Source organism: Musca autumnalis, unplaced genomic scaffold (genome assembly GCF_047663935.1).
Source record: "Musca autumnalis isolate F117 unplaced genomic scaffold, ASM4766393v1 scaffold_3, whole genome shotgun sequence".
Taxonomy (NCBI): domain Eukaryota; kingdom Metazoa; phylum Arthropoda; class Insecta; order Diptera; family Muscidae; genus Musca; species Musca autumnalis.
The window spans coordinates 123,751,241-123,773,500 of NW_027411866.1; the positions used below are offsets into that span (position 1 = coordinate 123,751,241).

General features: G+C 37.1%; 1 protein-coding gene across 23 annotated transcripts in view; it reads left to right on the forward strand.

Moving 5' to 3' along the window:
* alpha-Man-Ia (alpha-Mannosidase class I a) overlaps positions 1-22,260 on the forward strand; it is a 564,223-nt gene that overhangs the window by 449,161 nt on the left and 92,802 nt on the right. The window lies entirely within an intron of this gene.

The window sequence follows — 22,260 nt, forward strand, 5'->3', positions numbered from 1 at the left end:
CTGTAAAATATGTAAAACAATTGTTATTAATATATGAAAAAATACATGTCTTCACATGCAAAAAATGTTGATACACATAAAAGTGTTAAGAAACTTAACTTTGGCCATATACAAATATAAAACATATGACTTTCCACGGAATAGTGTTGAAGTTTGACGAAGAAAATCTTTACTTTCATTAACTTCATAAAAATAATGAAATACCTATGTTTGCAACCGATCACTATGAATAAAGGCCTCGACACATAAGAAGCATGACATTCTTGCTGAAGTCATATCTAATAACAGACTAAAGACCAAGTTCGACCTCATAAAAAGATTTCAGAATCACATTTGAATTAGGTCGAACTTGGTCTTTAGTTATTTACCAGGTATGACTTAAGCAAGAATGCCATGCTTCTTATGTGTCGAGGCCTTAACATTTAAACACTATCATGCATCAACACGCCTACCAAAAATAAATCAAATTTGTTCTCCGATACAGAAATTAAAACCCGAGCACTAAATTTGTCGTTCGTACTGCATCCACGTCGGCACATCAACAATTACACATTTACAATGTAAGCGAAACATGTACAATTCTTTTCTCTCTGTTTATTTACACTTAATTTTGCCAAAGCAGTACAAGGGAAAATAGAAAAAAGGGAGAGAGAGGACGGGAAAAAGTTCGTCAGACTAGTCGGACCGAAGATGGTCAGACGCGTCGGAAAAAACTTCCGACTTTGAGCAGACGCGTCGGACGTCCGACATTATGTTTGCTGGGAATCGATTCAAAAATACATATAAAAAAGACAGATGAAAGTAAACAACAAATGGGCCTGAGTTAATAAAAACGAGAAAGTAGAATGACGTCACAATGTAGAAGAACAATTAAGCTAGAAATGGTAAAAAAAAAAATAACTGAAAGAACAACAATAGCAAAATAAACAGGGAAAATTTATTGTAAAAAGTTCATTACAGTAGTTGTTATTCTAAAAGTTAATGCTTAATTAAAATTGGCGCTATAATTTAGGTTTTTAAATTAATGGCCGGGCTGAACTTAACGACTTTTAACTTGTTTATTCTTATAACACTTGTCCATTCTAACCCACTGTTTTATTATTTTCTTTCCAGGTTTGTATACTGCTTCTATTTGTATACATAAAGCCAAACAGGTAACAGATTATTTATCTCAAGGAACATATACTTATCCATTGCCTATTACGTCTAACGAAATCGGGTACCAATATGTGGCTAACCTAGAAAAAAGAAATTCGGGAGATACAGTTCTATGGGGGGCTATATCAAAACCTCGATCTATACCTACAAATTTCTGGCGGAGAGTTTTTAGACTCAAAGAATACTAAATTCCAAATTTCGGATATTTAGGTATGATAATGCGGCTAAAACCTTCAAAATGCCGAATTTTTTTTCCCCAAATTAAGACCAAATACCAAATTTCAGCTATTTTGGTGTAATATTGAGGCCACAACCTCATAATTCCGGCAATCGAGAGGTACCGTTCTATGGGGGCTATATGAAGGCGTGGACCTATACCGACGAATTTTAGGGGGGAAGTTTTATACCCCCAACGAAGACTAGGTACCAAATTTCAGCTATTTCGGCATGATAATGAGGCTTAAACCTTCCAAATACCGAAAATCGGGTGGTACCGGTTTATGGGGACTATATAAAACGTGGACCGATATAGTCCATTTGCGATACCAAACATCATAGGTGTAATAGAAACTTCTACCCAAATTACAAAGCTCTATCTTAAAAATTGCGAGCTGTATCTTGATTTCAACAGACGTACTGACGGACGGACGGACGTACATGGTCATATTGACTTAGAATTTAACCCTGATCAAGAATATATGTACTTTATAGGGTCTCCGATGAATATTTCGATGTGTTACAAACGTAATGACAGATTTAATTATACCCCCCATATTATGGTGGAGGGTATAAAAATTTAGGGTTATCATGGTTACTCCCATGTCCAAAAATATGCTGTAGAATTTTACTTATAGAAATCCCTATATGATGCAAAAGTTTTTTTATTTTCTATGTTGTTTTAACTAGCAAGAAAGAACACTTTTTCTTAGTCTGTACATTTTCTACAACTATTTTGAAAATTCATGCTCAAACTTTATATAGAAAGACGAAAATGTCTGGGGATAGTAGACAACGTCTGATATGCAACTTTTTTATTTTACTTAAATCCCCAAAATCAATCAAAAAATTCGTTGTGTCTTCATGCAGGCTTTACTGAATTCACATTGTGTTATCTTATGCTTTTCCCTCAAACAGAAAAACAGAAACAGAAAGAAACTTTACAAAATCAATAGTTGCAACATTTCTTCTTCAAACTCTTAGTTCCCACATAAACTTAAGCTATTGTACTTATGCACAATAAACCGTGGCATACTTTCAGGCATTGGCAACGTCGCCGTCTCATATAAAAGGGCAATTGTAAAGTTGAACTGAATAATTGCAAAAGTTAAGTGGCAAATCAATTGTTCAAATCACAATTTATCAACAACATTAGACCTTTCTTCCGTTTGAAGGTATATCGATTGTTGTTGCTGCGAAATGGTGTAGTATCATTACAATGTCAGCAATTCGAACACGTTTCAATTGTTCTAATAGACATGGTATTTGAAAACGTGTTTTTTCTTTCATTTTGACATTTGGTATTTTTGAAATGCGTTCATGTTTTTTGTTCGTGGGGTTTTTCTTGTTTTCAATTCTGACATTGAAATGCATTTGCTATTTATTATGCATATCAATGCGAATGGAGAATCAGTTATATAAAAATAGTTTCTGTCATTTGGATTGAATTGTTAATCGTAAACATGTTTAAGCTAATCGAAAAAAAGCTGGTGGATTTTTTTCAGTAGCATCAGAGAAATTCACTTTTTACACATTTTTTTGCATTTCCGATATATCAATTTTTCGCAGCACTATTCCCCTTTGATAATCTTTTGATTTCTGAATTCAATTTTGAACGGAAAGGAAACTAATAGATGTGTGTTTTCCATTGGTTACCTCTTAGGGATTTTTTACACATACCACATTTATGACCGCTCATTATTTAAAGTCCTATTTAAGGGTTAAGGTTCAATGGAGCAAAGCTTTTATATTTTCACATATGTATATCTGATCAACCAGTTTGTGTAAAACAAACAAAGCATCTTGAAGACGACGAGCGGTGCAGACGAAACGTTGATTCATTGAAGGAACGGTTTGATATTAGCTATGTAATAGGCGAATTAATATGCAAAGAGAACTATAACCTCGACAAACTTTAAGTTGAGAGCAAAGGGCGCATTGGTTACACCATCAGAAAACTTACTGTGTCAATATAATCCACCCAATCCCGTGAAAGAGGACAATTGAAGCGACTGTGTTAACACTTGCCAGCTCAACAATACCTGATCGCTTCGAAAGTAGCACGGACTCCTCCGACAGTAGAACAAATAGTCCTTGGGAGAATGGCTATGTCGGTAGCATCAGCGAGCAAAAACGGAGGTATAACCCAACACGCATAGGCAGACGCTTTGATATAAGCTCAAAACTGTCGTCCCACACAGGGCAGAAGCGATGTGCTATCCACTAAGGGCTTTGAAATCGCAACTACATGTCAATCAGGAATCGACAGGGCTACCTACAAGGAAGATGTTCGGGAGAAGGTGTACTTGGTAAGCTAGCTTTACCTTGAGAAGTGGAGCATGTACTTCGACGACAAACACCTTGAGAGCTTTAAATATCAAACCGTAGTCCTCAACAGTGCATCTATAGAAATTAAGTGGGCTGCGCTCTAATTGAAATATGGGAAAACTCAAACAATCGCAAAAGAACTCCAAAATTCGTTAGACGTATTGTGATGATTGTTGCCGATACAACAGCTTGAATATCAGCTAATCCCACGGCGGATGGTTATATGCACCGGATTGACTTTGAGGAATCTTCGACCAAGGGCCTTCACCTCAACAACAATGTGTTTATGTTAATATACTTTTTTCCATCATTGGAGCGGCAATGTATCCCGGAATGCCTGCTCCTAGCTCTCTTGGTTCGTGTCGAGATAGAGAGCGATAGGAGTTATTTTGATGCTTACTGCGCCTTCTTTGTCATCGGAATATAAGACACACCCGCAGTCTCAAAAAAAGCAAACACAGCATCTAACAGCCCTTGTTGTCGTTCAGCGCATCGAAAATGCATCATTCCTGCAATTAAATTGAAATGGTCTCCAGAACAAAGTCAGCGAAATCGTAGACTATTGGAGTCGAAGGAACATCATGGTCTTTGCGATCAACGAAACAGAGTTCACCGTCATCTGTAGCTTGCAACATTGCGATCGTTACAACGTTACGCGAAAGGATCGTACAAGAAGCGGAGGAGGGAGACTTGTCTTCCGTATACACCAGTGTGTCGAGTGCAGACCTAACTCGCTTGAGCTTTACCCTACTGACCATTACATGGTATGTATGATGGTAGCAGGGAAGTGTGGGACTGCCGAGGTACTTTATTTAATGTACATACCACTGACGAATACCTGTACCTTGCGTTTCATGCCCGACATTAGTTCGCTTTTGGAGGGCAAGAACCGTTTGGTGCTAGGGGACTTCAATGCACAATGATCATCATGAGCTTTTGCGTCAGCCCTTAGCAATGACCAGAAGGGTACAGCGCTAGTTGAGCAAATTGATAGCTCAAAATTTTGCGCGGTGAATGAACACAGTCGTACGAGAATAAAAGAAGTTTGCTACAACTCGACTGACATCAAAATTGTGCCACATGTTCTGATAAATTACGTTTCCTGACAATCCGTTATTTCCCTTGGCTCAGAGCATTTTCCGATAGTCAACTCCGCCCGTTTTCATAACCTCTTCTGAACCATGGAAATCTAATTGAGAAGGATTCATATTATTTACCAATCACCGCTTCAGAAAGCAGCCCACTCGCCCAGATCCTCTGGTAGCTGGGAGAATTTTCCGGGACATTATCTCTGCTGCAGACGCTTGCTACATACATGTTGGTCGAATACCCGAAATCAAACCACGTTTCCCACGAGAAACAACAAATGAGCGCGATGAGCTTCATGGTACGAGCCAAGAAGATCAAAGAATTGGAGAACTTACTCTTGAAGTCAAAGGCTAGTAGGCGAATATAATCGGAAAAAGTTACCAATTGGCGCTTAAGAGAGCTGCCCATTTTCCAGATCTGCGGGTAGCTGAGAAAATTTTCCGGGACATCATCACTGCTGCAGCCTCTTCCTACACACCTGTTGGTCGAATAACCGAAATCAGTCTAAATTTCCCAGCAGAGGCCACGGACTAGCAAATAAGCGTGATGAGATTCATCGTACGAACCCTGAACACTCAAGAGTTAGAGAACTTACTCTTGAAGTCAACTTGAAGGCTAGTAGGCGAACATAAGCGGTACAGGATTGAGAAAATTGTTGGCAACGGTTAAATCACTCTCGAATCCGGGAAAGAAGGATGATACTTTCAACTGCGTTATAATAACACATCCGAAGAGGTGCGTGTGTTATTTCTAAAGGCAGTCTATAGAGCACATGAGAGTGAAAGGGCTGTTCTCCCCATAATGAGAATCAGCATGGATTCCGGAAAACCGACGACTGAACCAGAACAGGGCGTGCGACCGAACAGGTATGATGGCTCTTGACCTATCGAAGGCCGTCGATATAGAGAATTCTTTGAGGACATAGAAAAGACTACCTTCCAGCCGTGTTTGCAACGTTGTATAATCAAATATATGTGTGGGCGCCAGTTGTTTGTAGAATTCATAACTTAGAAGTCTAAGACCCGTAAAGTGAACAGGGAATTCCCCAAGGCGGAGTTGTTCAACCTCTACCTTTCCGGACCGCATAGAGATCATAATGTATGCGGATGATTGTACGATCTTGGCGTCAGGTTCTATCGTCAATGACATTTGTGACAAGTTAAATGTTTAAATGTCCTTCCATCTTAGGAATATCCGCCTGGACGGCTGAAATGAGGTCCCCCTAAACATATTGGTCGATGGTGACCTGATTCCTATTACTAACTTCCCCAAGATATTAGGTGTAAAGTTCGACGGGATGTTTAAGTCGTCCGCGCACAGCTATTTGGGACAAGAATAGACGTAGGAATAAAGTTCTCAAGTTGCTGACCGGCAGCACTTAGGGTGCTGATAAAGAAACCTTGTTGACCTCTTTTCAAGCAATAGGCCGGTCTGCCGAAAGCTATACGGCGTCAGTATAAAATGCACATGTTGGCGCTAAGCAGTGCAAGAATATTTAAACCCGCCAAAATAACGCCCTGAGGACTACAACAGGGTGCCTCCTCATGGCACCAATGTGCAATCTTCAGTAGGAGACGAAGATTTTACAAGCGCATCAACACAATAAGATGTTGTCGATGCAGTACCTTCCTGAGTGTTACCGCCGTGAGCATCCCTGCCACGATCTAGCGGAAAGGCTTCCCCACCCATGCACGTCAGCAGAGTTCTTCATAAGGATTGTTTGGCAATATTTCGTAATTTTACCTACTAATGCATCAAAAATATGTTATCTTGTGATGTAGAATATAAAGTACATATAAAGTATATTTTCTCAAAGTGTTAATGATGACTATTACAAGTGTTTTTCCCAAACCAACCAACCCTTAGTAACATAATCCACTAAATGCTTATAAAATTTATCGTTGTATGTTTCCGTTATTAAATGTGGAACGAAAACAATAACAACAACAATAAGCCAAAAAAAGTTTTTCTACAGCACAAACAAATAACGGACACATAATCTATTACAAGCCGCAGGAAACTTTTAATAGCAACTACTACCAGCCAGAAAAACAACAACAACTACCGTAAATACAAAAGTTAACACTTTAGTTTTTAGCTCATAAAACGAAAATTGCGTGAAAAAGTTTCAACACTAAAAATGTTTTCATTTGGTTTTCTCTTCTCTTTTTTTCACCCACCCGGGGTATCAATTTAAACATTAAGTGAATTCTTTTATCCTTGACCCCGGCTGAAATTATTTTCCCCAAAAACGTTTAATAACACAACATCTTGTGGGGGAGCGAACACAAAAAATAATATAAAGACCTAAAACTGATGCTCTGTAAACAATGCTAAAATAAAACGCAAATATGATATCGTTAGACAGACTTTGTTCCCTCAGTTGTTCTCTTTTTTTGTCTCTTGTCATCGGTTTTCGCAAGTAAGTTTCCGTGAATTTTTCCACTGCACTTCATATCTTCCTTTTCTTGAGATATCAAATTGCTTGTTTTCTTCGGAGGGTAAGCCAGCTAGAATTTCTAACACAGGGATTGTGGAAAACAAGGGGTTTCTTAGAATTGAGAACGAGATATTGTAGTGTTTAATAATAACATCTATGCATATTTGTTGTTGTTGCATTTAATTTTAATTAAAAACAACTCGAGCGTATAACGAACGTCATAAATCATACGCCCAGTGTAATATGAAAAAATATTTTTTTAATAATCTACAATATCAAAATTTAAGAATCCCTGAAAAAAAATAATATATTTTATATGAAGTGCATTTTTATTAACGAGGAGAACTAGAGAAGCATAGGGCTAGACAAGATGTAGTGTTGCCAGACGCCATTTGACATTTTTTGGAAAGTCTAAACGTACTCACGTTTGTGTTATGTTGTTTACATTGCACTATGGGCCCAATGTCAAGTTTCTGAGGCAAAAAGTATATTTTTCAAGTCATATATTTGAACAAAATAGTAACGGAATTAGATTCTTGACACTTTTTACTACTTAGAAACAAAAACATTTCAACCTGACAACGTTTCATGATGGCATACCGGTCTGTCAAAGATAGTACATCATATATTGTAAAATTGTATAAAAATCAATCAGAAGAAGAACAAAATTATTTCGCTCGACAATTAAACGCCGTCAACATAATTAACCTTTCTTTTTAATGGAAAATACGTGGAAAGGCATGCTAATTGAGATTGTGATTAAGAATTTACCACGTTAAAGAATTTAAAGTTAAGTTAAATGGGATAAGAAATTGAAGGTTTAGACATGTGTAGTTTGTATTGTTGTTGATATGCTTTTTGGAATAGAATATCGGTATTGCGACGCATCCGCGAAACTATATATGTGGTAGAAAGTAATAGTGAGTACTACAAGTGTAGAAAAATTATCCCCGTATGTCCCCGAAAACATATAAAAATCTGCTGTCACCCTTTCCCACTTAAAAATTTGGATAGTTTTAAGTATTCGGTTGGGCTTGGAGTGGGACTTGTCAACATGACACGAGTCGCCAAATTTTATAGTAATCTTAATTGAGTTGTACCAAGTATTGAAATCCGCGGTATCAAGGGAAGTGATAAGATTCTGTGGCGTTTCTATTTTTTTTTTTTTTTTGTTTTTTTAAATGGTGAACAGCCAAAGTCAACATTCGATTTTTTACAAAAAAAATTACAGTTTTTGACAAATAATCGGTCAAAAAACGTTTCTAAAGAAAAATTCTCATTCTTGAAGAAGAGGGCACAACCTTCAAAATCCCGATAATCAGTAGGTACAGTTCTATGGGGGCTACATCAAAACGTGGACCGAATATTCCGATTTTTTTCTCGAGATTATAAGTCAACAATAAGTACGTGTACCAAAATTGATGCACCTACGAGAACTCCTTCTATTTTTGGTCACAGTTAATATGAACTCGCGACACAGTGCGTCGGACGCTAAATTCTAAGTGGTTTACTACAATTTGTTTGCCTGAAGTCTCCGGGGAAATTCGAAAAAAAACGAATCATTGTGCACCATGGCAATGCGAGCTCTCAAACATCGATTAAAATCTGCGCCTTTTTAACCGGACTAAATGTGGAATTGTTGGGTCATCCGTCGTACAGCCCTGCCTTGGCACCCTCTGACCTCATTTAATTCCCGAACATTAAGAAAAAAAGGTGTGGTCATCAATTTTCGTCGCCAGAAGATTCTGCACAAGCCTTCAAAACCCGTGTTTTGGAGGTTTCTCAATCAACAACAACAACAACACAACACACGAACTGTCCTGACTACGTTTAAGCTAAAAATTGTCAAACTTTCTAAAAAATCTGCAACAGTTTTTGTTGTCTAGGCAGCAAACGAGGATATATGTTTTTCCGTTGGCTACCTGTAAGGAATGACTTTTTTTAAAGAAGTAGGTGCATTACGATAACTTTTAAATTTAAGTCCCAAGACACAAACTACGCAGTTGGCAGAGCGCTAGCAGCGCACAACATTAAAGCTATTGCAAAATTGATTTTGCTACAAAATCGGATTTATTTACTCAATTCAGCCTAAAAAGGAAAAAAAAAGACACTTTTTACTAATTTCTATTGTTTACCAAGTAATACCGGCTCTATGGTTATTTACAACCTGTATGTAATAACAGAAGTATAGCGATCGGTCATTTGCGTACTACGTCCACAAGGACAATCCTGCAAGGACAAAATAGATACCAATGGAAAGCTCTTGAAGAGTAGCATCTACTGAAATAATAAAACAGTCGAAAAGTACAGCTAGTTTCCGAGTTATTTGACCATTTTGGCGGTAACCCTTAGTCCTGAACATTATTCTGACTCCTGCGTCCGCAAGGACAATTCTGCATGGTCAAAGAGGGTACCAATGGAAAGCTATTGATGAGTAGCATCTACTGAAATAATAAAAAAGTCGAGAAGTTCAGCTAGTTTCCGAGTTATTTGACCATTTTGGCGGTAACCCTTAGTCCTGATGATTATTCTGACTCCTGTTATCTTGAAAACTAGCTGAACTTTTCGACTGTTTTATTATTTCAGTAGATCCTACTCATCAATAGCTTTCCATTGGTACCCTCTTTGACCATGCAGAATTGTCCTTGCGGACGCAGGAGTCAGAATAATCGTCAGGACTAAGGGTTACCGCCAAAATGGTCAAATATCTTAAAAACTAGCTGAACTTTTCGACTGTTTTATTATTTCAGTAGATGCTACTCATCCATAGCTTTCCATTGGTACCCTCTTTGACCATGCAGAATTGTCCTTGCGGACGCAGGAGTTAGAATAATCGTCCTGACTAAGGGTAACCTCCCATAATGGTCAAATATCTTGAAAACTAGCTGAGGTTTTCGACTGTTTTATTATTTCAGTAGATGCTACTCATCAATAGCTTTTCATTGGTACCCTCTTTGACCATGCAGAATTGTCCTTGCGGACGCAGGAGTCAGAATAATCGTCAGGACTAAGGGTTACCGCCAAAATGGTCATATATCTTGAAAACTAGCTGAACTTTTCTACTGTTTTATTATTTCAGTAGATGCTACTCATCAATAGCTTTCCATTTGTACCCTCTTTGACCATGCAGAATTGTCCTTGCGGACGCAGGAGTTAGAATAATCGTCCTGACTAAGGGTAACCTCCCAAAATCGTCAAATATCTTGAAAACTAGCTGAACTTTTCGACTGTTTTATTATTTCAGTAGATGCTACTCATCAATAGCTTTCCATTGGTACCCTCTTTGACCATGCAGAATTGTCCTTGCGGACGCAGGAGTCGGAATAATCGTCAGGACTAAGGGTTACCGCCAAAATGGTCAAATATCTTGAAAACTAGCTGAACTTTTCGACTGTTTTATTATTTCAGTAGATGCTACTCTTCAAGAGCTTTCCATTGGTACCATGCAGAATTGTCCTTGCGGACGCAGGAGTTAGAATAATCGTCCTGACTAAGGGTAACCTCCCAAAATGGTCAAATAACTCGGAAACTAGCTGAACTTTTCGACTGTTTTATTATTTCAGTAGATGCTACTCTTCAAGAGCTTTCCATTGGTATCTATTTTGTCCTTGCAGGATTGTCCTTGTGGACGTAGTACGCAAATGACCGATCGCTATACTTCTGTTATTACATACAGGTTGTAAATAACCATAGAGCCGGTATTACTTGGTAAACAATAGAAATTAGTAAAAAGTGTCCTTTTTGATCCTTTTTAGGCTGAATTGAGTAAATAAATCCGATTTTGTAGCAAAATCAATTTTGCAATAGCTTTAATGTTGTGCGCTGCTAGCGCTCTGCCAACTGCGTGGTTTGTGTCTTGGGACTTAAATTTAAAAGTTATCGTAATGCACCTTAAAGAAGTAATATTTATGAGCGGTCATTACCTAAAGCTCTATTTAAGCCTGAATGCCCTGTGAAGCAAATCATTGAGCTTGCCTCATCATCCAATGTGGGCAAAACTAAAAAAATTCTTGAAGAATACGAAGAGTGCAGAAAACAAAATGTTTATTCATTGAAGGAACTGACATCACAAAAAAGTAAAAGGCGAATGTATATAAGTGCAAAGAAGAAAATAATCTCTACAAGCTGCAAATTGAGAGCAAAGGCCGCATTGGTTACTCCAGCGGCAAACTTTCTTGTGCCAATACTATCCAACCATCCAAGCGAAAGATGCCAAAAGAATCGACTGTGTCCTCGTACTACTGTGTTCCGAAAGTAGTACGAACTCATTCGACAGCAGTACATATACATATTTCTTTGAAATAATGACAGTGGATCAACAATGAGCAAAAGGAATCATACCCCAACATACATTTCAAACGATAGAAACCACACGTATCTCAAAAAGTCAAAAATTTCCTATGAACACTTAAGCATTACACCGATGATATGCATAATGATGCTGCTTTAACTGGAGAAGTGGATCATGCACTTTGACGACTAAAGCCTTAAGAGATTTGAGTATCAGACCGGAGTCCTCAAGAGTGAATTTGAAGACATGAAGTTAGCTGCGCTCAAAATGATAGATGGGAGAGCCCAAACAGTCGCAGAAAGGTTCCAGATTGTGTTAGATGTGTTCAATAGGGTTATGACTTTTTTACAACCTCGTATCCCTGTATCATATTTTGATGAGTTTTTACCTAAGATTACATAAAATCTTAATTATAAAATGATTCGATGAAAAAAGCTTCCGCACAAAAAGTTTTTATTTTTCAGAACTTTTGATAATTTTTTTAAGTCACTGTAAGCAGATATTTAACTGAAAACAAGGTATAGCGGCACACGACATAACCAAAATGTCATAATCGTTTGTTTCTCGCGAAGCTGTCGTTCCATTCCAGCTCTTCTTTCGTTTTTGCTTATGACTGAAACCCGTAACAGGTTGCCTAAAATCTATTCACTCATTTCTTCTTACTCATGGTCTGATCATTAGTGCAGTAGTCAATTGTTCAGCGCAGAAGATTTTTAAGAACTATATGTAGCAGTTCATAATTAAGTTACAATTCGAATTGAATTGTATTCTTCTAGCCCATAAGAATTGTAAAGTCATCTGCATAAATGATTCGTAAAAACCTTTTTTTGGTAAAACGGATATCATATTGGAGCCTACTTTTTCGAAGGTTAACAAAAGATTCTCAAATTGGTTATTCAATGAAGGAATTGACAGTGTTTGCTCTCAGCGTAAAAAGAGGAAACTTTTGTATTCTAGATTCATATCGCTTGCTTCCCAGCAGATTTATTCATCTTCGCCAGTTCCGAAGATGTGAAGGGAGAGTCCATTTTGAAGCATCCTGTTGTGTGTGTCTAGTGCATCACATGCCATTAAAGGCTTGGATGAGGCAATACTTCCTCTTAGCTTCCTATTTTTTCGCAACTCTGATTTTTTCCTGAAAAGATTTGAACATTACCTTCGCCTTTCGATAGAAAGGTACACACATACATATGTAAAAGATTTATGTGCACGTTTTCTAGATTATGATGAGGTATGACTCGTTGCCGACTTGCCAATGTTTCAGAACGACCCCTTGCAGTCCCCTCCTGGTCCACAAATAATATTATATTACATTACCTTAAGCAAAAGAGACTTCCGTACATTTCAGCAAGGTAGTGAGAATATCTAACATACCCAATGGGCAGTCATTAAGATACGGACCACTACCTCGGGACAGTCCTAACTCTTTAATTCAACTTTAGTTACAACTTTCTTAGTTTGCAATCATAATTTATGCATATATTGACTGCAAGTAGAGATAAATGTTTAGAGATAAATTAGTTAATTATTTACTTAATCCCCACCATTGATGTAATTGTTTTAGACATGTATAGTTGAATGTTGAACTTTTATATTTTATTGATTTAAATATGTGACATGTTGTGTTCAGTTAATTAAATGCAATTGTTATATACAGTATCAGCGAAAAATGAAGCACACCCTCAGTACATTTTTTTATTATTATATTTGTTAAGAAAACCAGGTTGTAAATTTGTTGTATTTTTTCCGTCGTATTTTTTCCGTATGCTTGACAGTTGGACTTTATGCCTGACCTCACTTCTTCGGTCCATTGTCAAACCGAGGAGGATTTTGAAATGTATCTGCAGATGTTGTCGGTAACCTTTCTATTCTCATACGGACTATGTCGATTTTTTCGCCCAATGGTGTCGTTTAGGATTTATTATCGTCTATGTCCACTGTTTTTTTACTAAAGCGATCTAATTATAACAGATAAAAAATGGTTAAGTTGAATTCTCCGGCTTAATGAGACTTATATGTTTTAGTTGTTCATGGCTGATGGACCGTTGATCCTCACCATTTAAGGAAATTTGTGTCGGAGGCGCAACCACCGTTGTCTCGAAAATTAATTTGCAAGTCGATGCACTCATAAGTTTAGCAAATATAGCGATTTTAAAACAATAAGCCCCGGAAATTGGTCTATAAATAAAGGGCATTTTGGACCACTGGTCATTCCTGAACATTTGCTGAAAATTGCATGAAATTATTTATGTTCAGTAGTTTTCAAAAAAATAATGTATTGACAAGATCATTAATTTTCATAATATAACATATTGAACAACTGGGCGTGGTCCTGTAATTTGGCTCCAAATATGTACCTAGTATACCCCATTGTATCCCAAAATATATGCTTAAGCTGAATCATAAGTTTGGCTTATACATATAGCGTTTAAAAGAGATGTGTGGGGATGGTGGGGATAATAACAACGGCAAACATTGAGCTTTTGGAAAATGGTTCAGTAGTATTGGAGATACTATTTAAAACAAGTAAAAAGGTATCAGTCGGCTTTGCCGACAGAATTGAATCTTTCATCTACGGAATTTTCTGAATTTTGTGGTCCTTCTTGGACATTTGAACTTGCCGACAAAAATGTGGATTAGGATAAAAGTTCAAAAGTGTTGCGGAGGAAGTACTTAAAGGAATGGACCGAAATAGTCCATTATGGAAGTGGTCCTTATTTTGGGAGTCATATCTTTTCGCTAGATATCGCGCCCATTTGACATTTCAGTGGGTCATCGTATAACTTTTGGACAAGAATGCCAGGAAGCGTGGATTTGTATACGGAAAACATAATATCGACACCTCCAAATAATAGTATGCTAAGTCTAACAAGTAAGAACAGACTATAGTCGGACGGGGCCGACCATGTGATACCCTATACCACTATCCCTGTGCACTAGCTTTCCGGGCTAGCTGTTATAAGATGTGCATTAGAAATTTTACCAATTTTCACACAAAAGTTTTGATCAATTTAACCCGCTAAATATTATCCGATCATACCGTTGACTTGCACGCTACTTCTTCATCTCAAACCAAAACTACGTTTAAAATTTCGCGCCGATCGGACTATTATTGCGACCTACAGAGCGGCTACAAAATCGAGCAAAAATTTTGTTTTTGGTCCATTTCATCCCTTTAACATTTCACGATCATCGCCAAAAACTAATCAGTTCTATTCTGGTCCAAACCCGACCTCCATACTAAATTTCGTGACAATCGGTCCATAATTGCGGCCTCTAGCTTGATTACAATTTTTAATGGACGGACAGACGGACGGACGGACGGACACACATCGCTAAATCGCTTTATCTCGTCGAGATATGAAGTTTGGTATACCACATGAGGGGTCTACGACGAATATTTCGCGGCGTTACATGAATTTTTGGGAAAACAAACTTATTATACCCTTTTCCACATTGTGGTATAGGGTATAAAAAGTGAGTTTTGCAGGAGAAGCTCTCAAAGTTTGGAAATTTTTTTGAACTTCAGTACTATGCTAAGTCAATATTTGTTTATAACTTCTGTTCGGATTGACCGATCATTACCAAAATTACACAGAATTTAAGTTAAAGGACGTTCGACACCTCCAAATAATAGTTTGCTAATTCTCAAAGGCGAGTTTTGCAGGTCAAGCTCTAAAAGTTTGGAAACTTCTTTGACGTTCAGTACTATGCTAAGTAAATATTTGTTTATAACTTCTGTTCGGATTGTCCGATCATTACCAAAATTTGACAGAATTTAAGTTAAAGGACGTTAAATATAAAAATGTAAAGAACTTGAAAACATGCTAAGTCGACTTAGCATACTATTGTTTGGAGGCGTCGATATCGCTGTAAACAGGACGACAATGAACAGCATAGGTATACATTTCCAAAGGATCTTCGAACATATCCTAAACTGCACTTAGACGCAAATGTTGAACTTTTGTAGGGAACTAGTCTAAGAAGAGGACCGATATGGGCCAAGTTAAACTAAATTTAGATAAAATATGAGGAGATCCAAAGCTTGGACCAAATTGGTTGCCCGTTAAAGTGCTATAGGGAGAATGCCAGGAAGCATGGACTTGTATACGGAAAACATAATATCGCTGTAAACAGGACGACAATGAACAGCATCGGTATACATTTCCAAAGGATCTTCGAACATATCCTAAACTGCACTTAGACGCAAATGTTGAACTTTTGTAGGGAACTAGACTAATAAGAGGACCGATATGGGCCAAGTTAAACTAAATTTAGATAAAATATGAGGAGATCCAAAGTTTGGTCCAAATTGGTTGCCCCGTTAAAGTGCCATATGGAGTTTCTTACACCTTTCGGGCTGTATGGATTTGCCTCTGAAAAAAAACTTTTACAGTCGTAATTGAGGCAGCGAATGCATGTGGCAACAAAGTGATTCGAGAGCAGGTCTTAAAGTGAACTTATCCGAAAGTTTGTGTGGGAGGTATCCGAAGGAGTGGACAAATATAGTCCATATTCGAACCTGATATATATCTAGTAGATGTATTGGGAGGTGTAAATTATTGACCAAATCTGTCACTCCCATCACGAGTTATTGTGGGGGAAATACCAGAAGGAGTGGACCGATATGGCTTATGTTCGAACTTAAACTATGTTTGGGCAAAATATTACGAAGGCCAAATTGTGGAACGAATCGGCAGATCCGTTTGAGAGTTATCTTGCGCTCCAACCACTATACACGGTGTCATAGGACTTTTTTTGTACCTTTCATGTCATTTTCTCAGGAAGTATGGACTTGCCCTTGATGAAACTTGTACCGGCGTATGGTGGGCAGTGAATACAAGTTGTAACAACAAAAAGCAAAACGATTTGAGAGCAGGTCCTAAACTGAACTTATCCGAAATTGTTTGTCGGCGGTACCCGAAGGAGTGGACCGATTGAGTCTATATTGGAACCTCATCTGTCTGGCAGAAATTTCACGATGCAAAGTATGTACCAAATCGGTTACTATCTTCAAGAGTCATCGTGCGCTCAAATTTTCCGAACAGTTTCGAACTTTTTTGGGGGAGGTACCGGAAGGAGTGGACCGATATAACCCATCTTCGAGCTTAGACAAAGTTTGGACAAAATATTACGAAAGCCAAAGTTTGGACCGAATCGATTGATCCGTTCGAGAGTTATCGTGCGCTTCAGCCAGACAGACAGACGGACGGACCTGGCTAAATCAACTCCAAATTGTCTGAAACTGATTTCGTCCCAACATACTTGGGGTCTAAAACCATTATTTCGATAAGATACATTTTGCCCGTATGAAAGTGTATATACCCTAGTTAGCATAAATGCTGGGGGTATAAAAAGGAGGCGTGGTCGCGCCTTTAGAAAATCGGTTCAGCAGTTTTGTATATGTAACATTTTGGGCCCAAATAAGTAGGTAAGGTCGTAGACACAACCACAATTGTCTCGCAAATTAATTTCCAAACCGATGCAATCGTAATTATTGCAAATATTGCATTTTTAAAGAAATAGGGTATAGGAGAAGTATACCGCCATTCAAAATTCTAAAAAGTGTAAGTCGCAAATATAAGTGGACACAACTAAAGCACCCACAATTAATGGAACAAAAAACTAGTTAAATGAATATTTAGTTGCGTATCCGTTATTCTGGATGGCACACGCATATCTTGTCTGCATGGAGGATATTGTTAATTATTTCGGGCGATCTAGTTCCTATTTCCTTGAACTAGTTCCAAAACGTATGAGTAACATCATGCAATGTAACGTGTGATATTAAGTATACGCAGTTTGTTCAAAGGAAAAATGTGGGCCATTGGAACTGCGGAGTGAACTAGATAATTCCATATAGTTCCTTTCGCACAACTCTAATTTTTGGATAAATATAAACAATATCGGCTAATGTTTTGGTATAGCCCCTTATAGCGGTAACTCCTGATTTTCGGTATTTTGAGAATTTAAGCCACATTTTCATACTGAATTAGCTGCAATTCGGTACTGAGGGTTCCTAGTGGTCATAACACTTTTCAACCAAAAATTGTGGACCTGGGGTCACGTTTGGGTATAGCCCCCATATAACGGTATCTCCCAATTTTCAGTATTTTGAGGATTTAAGCTCCATTTGTTCAAAGTTATTTATTTCGCCTGAAATTGAACGATCCAGTTCACTATCTCGTTCAATGGACTCTGGTAGTTTGTATGAGAAAAGTGCGTACAAGCAACGAAATATTGATTTCACTAGTTTTAATTGTCCCTTAAATTGGGAATGCTTCACTTTTGTCGACATAAAATGTTTGCGACTTAAAACATATTTTGAATTTTAACTTTTTTTATAAAGTTTGTGTTTTGTTTTTCATTAATAAAAATATAAATAAATAAAAAGAAAAATGAAAAAATTACAACTTTGTTTTGTCCGAAACTGCATCTACAAAACACTAATTGTATCTGTGGCGAATGATTGATTGATTGATTTCCACACGTACATCATACGTCCACTTGTCACTCAATTATTGTCTATCACACACTTCATTGGCGGACATTGAAGGGGAATAAACTACGTTCATAATATAGTTGGGTAATCTAGTTCCTAGTTCACTGTACTAGTTCCAAAACGTATGAGTAACGTCATAAAAACTAACGTGTGATATAACGTATACACGGTTTGTTCATACAAATGATGTGGGTCAATGGAACTGCGTAGCGACAATTTTCTGGGGGTAGACTACCTCCAGGAAATATTTAGTGGAATTTCGGCCAATTGAATCAATAATTTATATAAAACCTTCAATATTCCGAAAATTGGGCGGTACCGTTATATGGGGACCATATCAAAACGTGGACCGTATTCAAAAAAAATTTTGCAAGAAGGTTTTGTAACACTAGGGAATACCGATAGCCAAATTTCGGCCAATTTCATTGAAAAATGTGGTCAAGACCCCCTAAATGCCAGAAATCAGGGGGTACCGTTCTATGGGGGCTATACCTAAAGTTGGACCTAGGTTGAATTTTTTTTTTGCTCGTTTTTATTTGTGTTGCTAAACTAGCCTTTACTGAAAATTTCGAATTGATATCGGCACAGGAAGTATTTTTGGCCGCTCTTCCCATATAAGTTCCACCACAGTGCGTTGTCAACTGATGCCTTTACCAACGAACGACATTTGATTTTTATTTATATAGATATCTTTATTATTAACAACATGTGGAGATTTTTAAGCAACTCAAATAAATTTATGAAATATTTACATTCTTAAGTGGCTCTTCTTGCGCAAGTATGTATGATTAGGAACAATTCTTTAGCAGGGTAGCATCAGAATTTGTAAAGTGTGATTTTAGTGCAATGAGAAGTGGTTTTGATAATAAGTTGCTTAGTTAGTTATTTCACTTAGTTATTGTCGTTTGTTATATTTATGCCAAGGTAGATGAAGTCAGACTCAAAATTATAGATACCAACTTCTACAGTTGGTCCGAGTTCTGTGTAAGCATTTCCCGTCGCACAGTGGTAGATTTGAAATATTTAGGCGGCCAAAAATATTTTTGGACGTTAATGGCTTCGAAAGACAATATTTTAAAAAGATATGTATTTATTTAACAAAATAAATAAGAAAAACATATATTTTATAATAAAAACACATTTTATTTTCATAAATCATAAATAAATAAAAATTATAAATAAATTAAATTGTCTTATTAAATGATGCTTCTATCTCGACTTCTTCGTGCTCAATACATGTGTGTGGAGTTCGGCAGGTTCTAATAGTTCTATAACTTCACTGGAAAACATCTTGTGTGAAGTTTTCTTTAACGATCTTTCACTACTTATGAGTGGATCTGATGTAAGAAGCAATCTTTGATAAATATCACGGTTGCCTTGAACATTTTTTTGAAAAATTCTGTCTGTATGCCCGAAAATGTTTATTTCGAGCTTCTGCAGCCTCCTCCGACAATTGGCCGATTGGCAGCAGTGCATTATCTATGATTTTAAATCTATGTATTAATTCGTGGTTAATGTCTGTTATTTCCGCCGCTAATTCTGTGTTTTCAAAAAATCTCCTACTCGTATTGCCATCATTCGTATTACCAAAATTGGCTTTAGGCATGTCCACCAACAGCCCAGTTTCTAAGCGGAATCTTTCTTGGATTTCTTTTTTCTTTTCTTCTTCTAATGCTTTCTCTTCCTGGGTCCTTTTCTTTCCATATTTCTTCAGGGGCAATTTATATGCCAAATGCAGAATGCTTTCAAAAATACGTATTTTTGCGTGCAATACCGAAATTCCAAACTCTAAAACATCGGGACTTATCTCATTCTTTTTGCTTAAATTATTGAAATCTTTGGAAGTGGCGCCACATATATAGCATCGGCTAGTTGAGGTCGTGTTGGTTACAGCATTGCAAACTTTGCCATCAACCATGGTCATTTTTAAAATGTGATTATAAGCAAATTCTTTTCCATCTATATTTACTTTTGTAGGAATGAGGTTCTTAATTTCATTTTGCACATAACTTATTTCCTCTTTTGTTACATCTGTAGTTTCTTTCACATACCGAAATCTGATGGGGCGGCAAAATCGTGGTGATGATGGTGTTGGGTTTTGCCACAACACTTTATTGTTTTCTTTACCACAAATAATTTGAAGTGGGACAAAAGAACTCAAAAATATACTAGCATCGGATTCGGCGTCTTCCGAGAATTTTTGTTTGTACCGTGCTTGTTGTGACCCGTCACACACCCATTTATAAATTATCGTTAATGAATTTCTTTCAATTTCGTTAAGGGTTGATAACACTTCTTACAGATAGATTGATAACCGTTGAATAGTATGATCCATTAGGCATTGTAAATTAATTTCTGCGCAGGTAGCTGTTACTCGCAATGCCGTCTTTGGTGGGTAGCATTCTTGTTTTGCTTTCAACAAAAGGTCGTAACAAGGATAATGCTTTGGGTTAGTTACCCTTATTATTTCATATTGTCGTCTTGTTAGATCAGCTTCTACGAACATTTTGAGTGCTTGGAACGGGGTCAAAGGAGCAATTGTTTCATTGGTCTTGGAATGAGCTTTTCTATATTTTGGTGATTTTTCTATTTCTTTGAGCAATTTTGAGGCACTTCTTTTTTCATTCGTTTGCAATACGACTTGTGCGGCATGTATAATCATTTCATCATCAACATTTGATCGAATTTCCTCAGTTTTTCTTCTCTTGCTTCGTTCACTCGAATCCGAAAATGATTTACTCGGACGACCTGGTTGATTAAGCGAATGCACTGGTATTTCAAAAGTGCCTTCCAGCCACTTCTGGTTGTTTTTCATAAAAACTTCTTCAAATTTATGAGCTATTAGCCATCTCCGTTTAAATTCGTGTTTGATGTAGGAAAATTTATGCTTAAGGTTCTTTTTTCTGTTCACAGTATCTCCGCAAGACAATAGCAAGTGGTTTTCTAAAAACTCCAATTTCTCATCCAAACATGGTAAATTTTGTAGTTGCATTTGTTCAAACAGATATTTACGGGTCACTAGTTTCACCCCCGAAGAACTAGGTATCTCGATAGTTAAAAAAAAAACATAAAATAAAATAAAAAATGTTTTTTTTTAATTTTTTAACTAACTTTGAACTGCTGTATTTAAGGAATAGGCGGGATTCGGCGGCTATTGTTTTTTATAGAAAAGCTGAATGTCTAACGTATTTAATAAACAAAAAAATATGACCCGGACGAATCCTGATCCATAACAAAATTGCTTTTGAAATTAAAGAAATTAATTTTTTTCTGTGAAAAAGAGGTTATGTTCAACTACCGAAAAATATAACGAAAGTTAAAAATAAAAGATAAAACTATTATTTATTTAATAGAAGCTTACTTGAGCTATAGGAATCACTATCACTTTCACTTCACTACACAACTTAAAATAAAAATATATGCGTATTGCGAAATCTATATATATAAAAATGGTGTAAAAAATGTATAGTAATTCATAAAATGAGAACGGCTAGGCCGATTTCTGTAAAATTGTTTGTCAGTTATTCGCATTTTCGAGGAGAAGGTCTTTACGGAAGAAAATTTTGGAAAATCCCTCTGGAAAAGTCGGAAAATTGGAAAAATCGAAAATTGAGTTTTTGTATGAAATTTTATTCCTTAATAGCGAGACGAAGTTCGCCGGGTCCGCTAGTTTGATATAATTTAGGCGCCCAAATAGAAATACGTATCAAGTCAACGATCAAATTGCGTCTAACTGCACGGAAGCGGTGACGTATGGTTCAGAAAAAAAGGTGGGGGTAATTCGCGGAAGTTTTTACTATACCTAGAATTCAATATTTTGCGCCTAGCTAGTATTTAGAATTTTGGACTTTTGGCCGCCGAATTACTCAATATCTACCTATGTGCGTCGTTTACTGCCACACCTATTTTAAATGTATCAGTTATAATTAGACAGCGGAATCCTATGCAAATGCATGTATGATTAGGATGACCATAGACAAAATCTGATTAGACAGGAACACGTTTTTATCACAAAATGAAACGAATTAGGCCCAGAATTTGTTTGCATATTTTGCATATCGTGCATATTTTGACATATTTGCATAAAATGAAAGTCTTCCTTGGGGGTATAAAACTTTCCACCTGAAATTTGTCGGTATATGTCCACGTCTTCATATAGCCCCCATAAAACGGTACCTCCCGATTTCCCGCATTTTGAAAGTTGTGGCCTCAATATCTAGCCGAAATGGCTGAAAT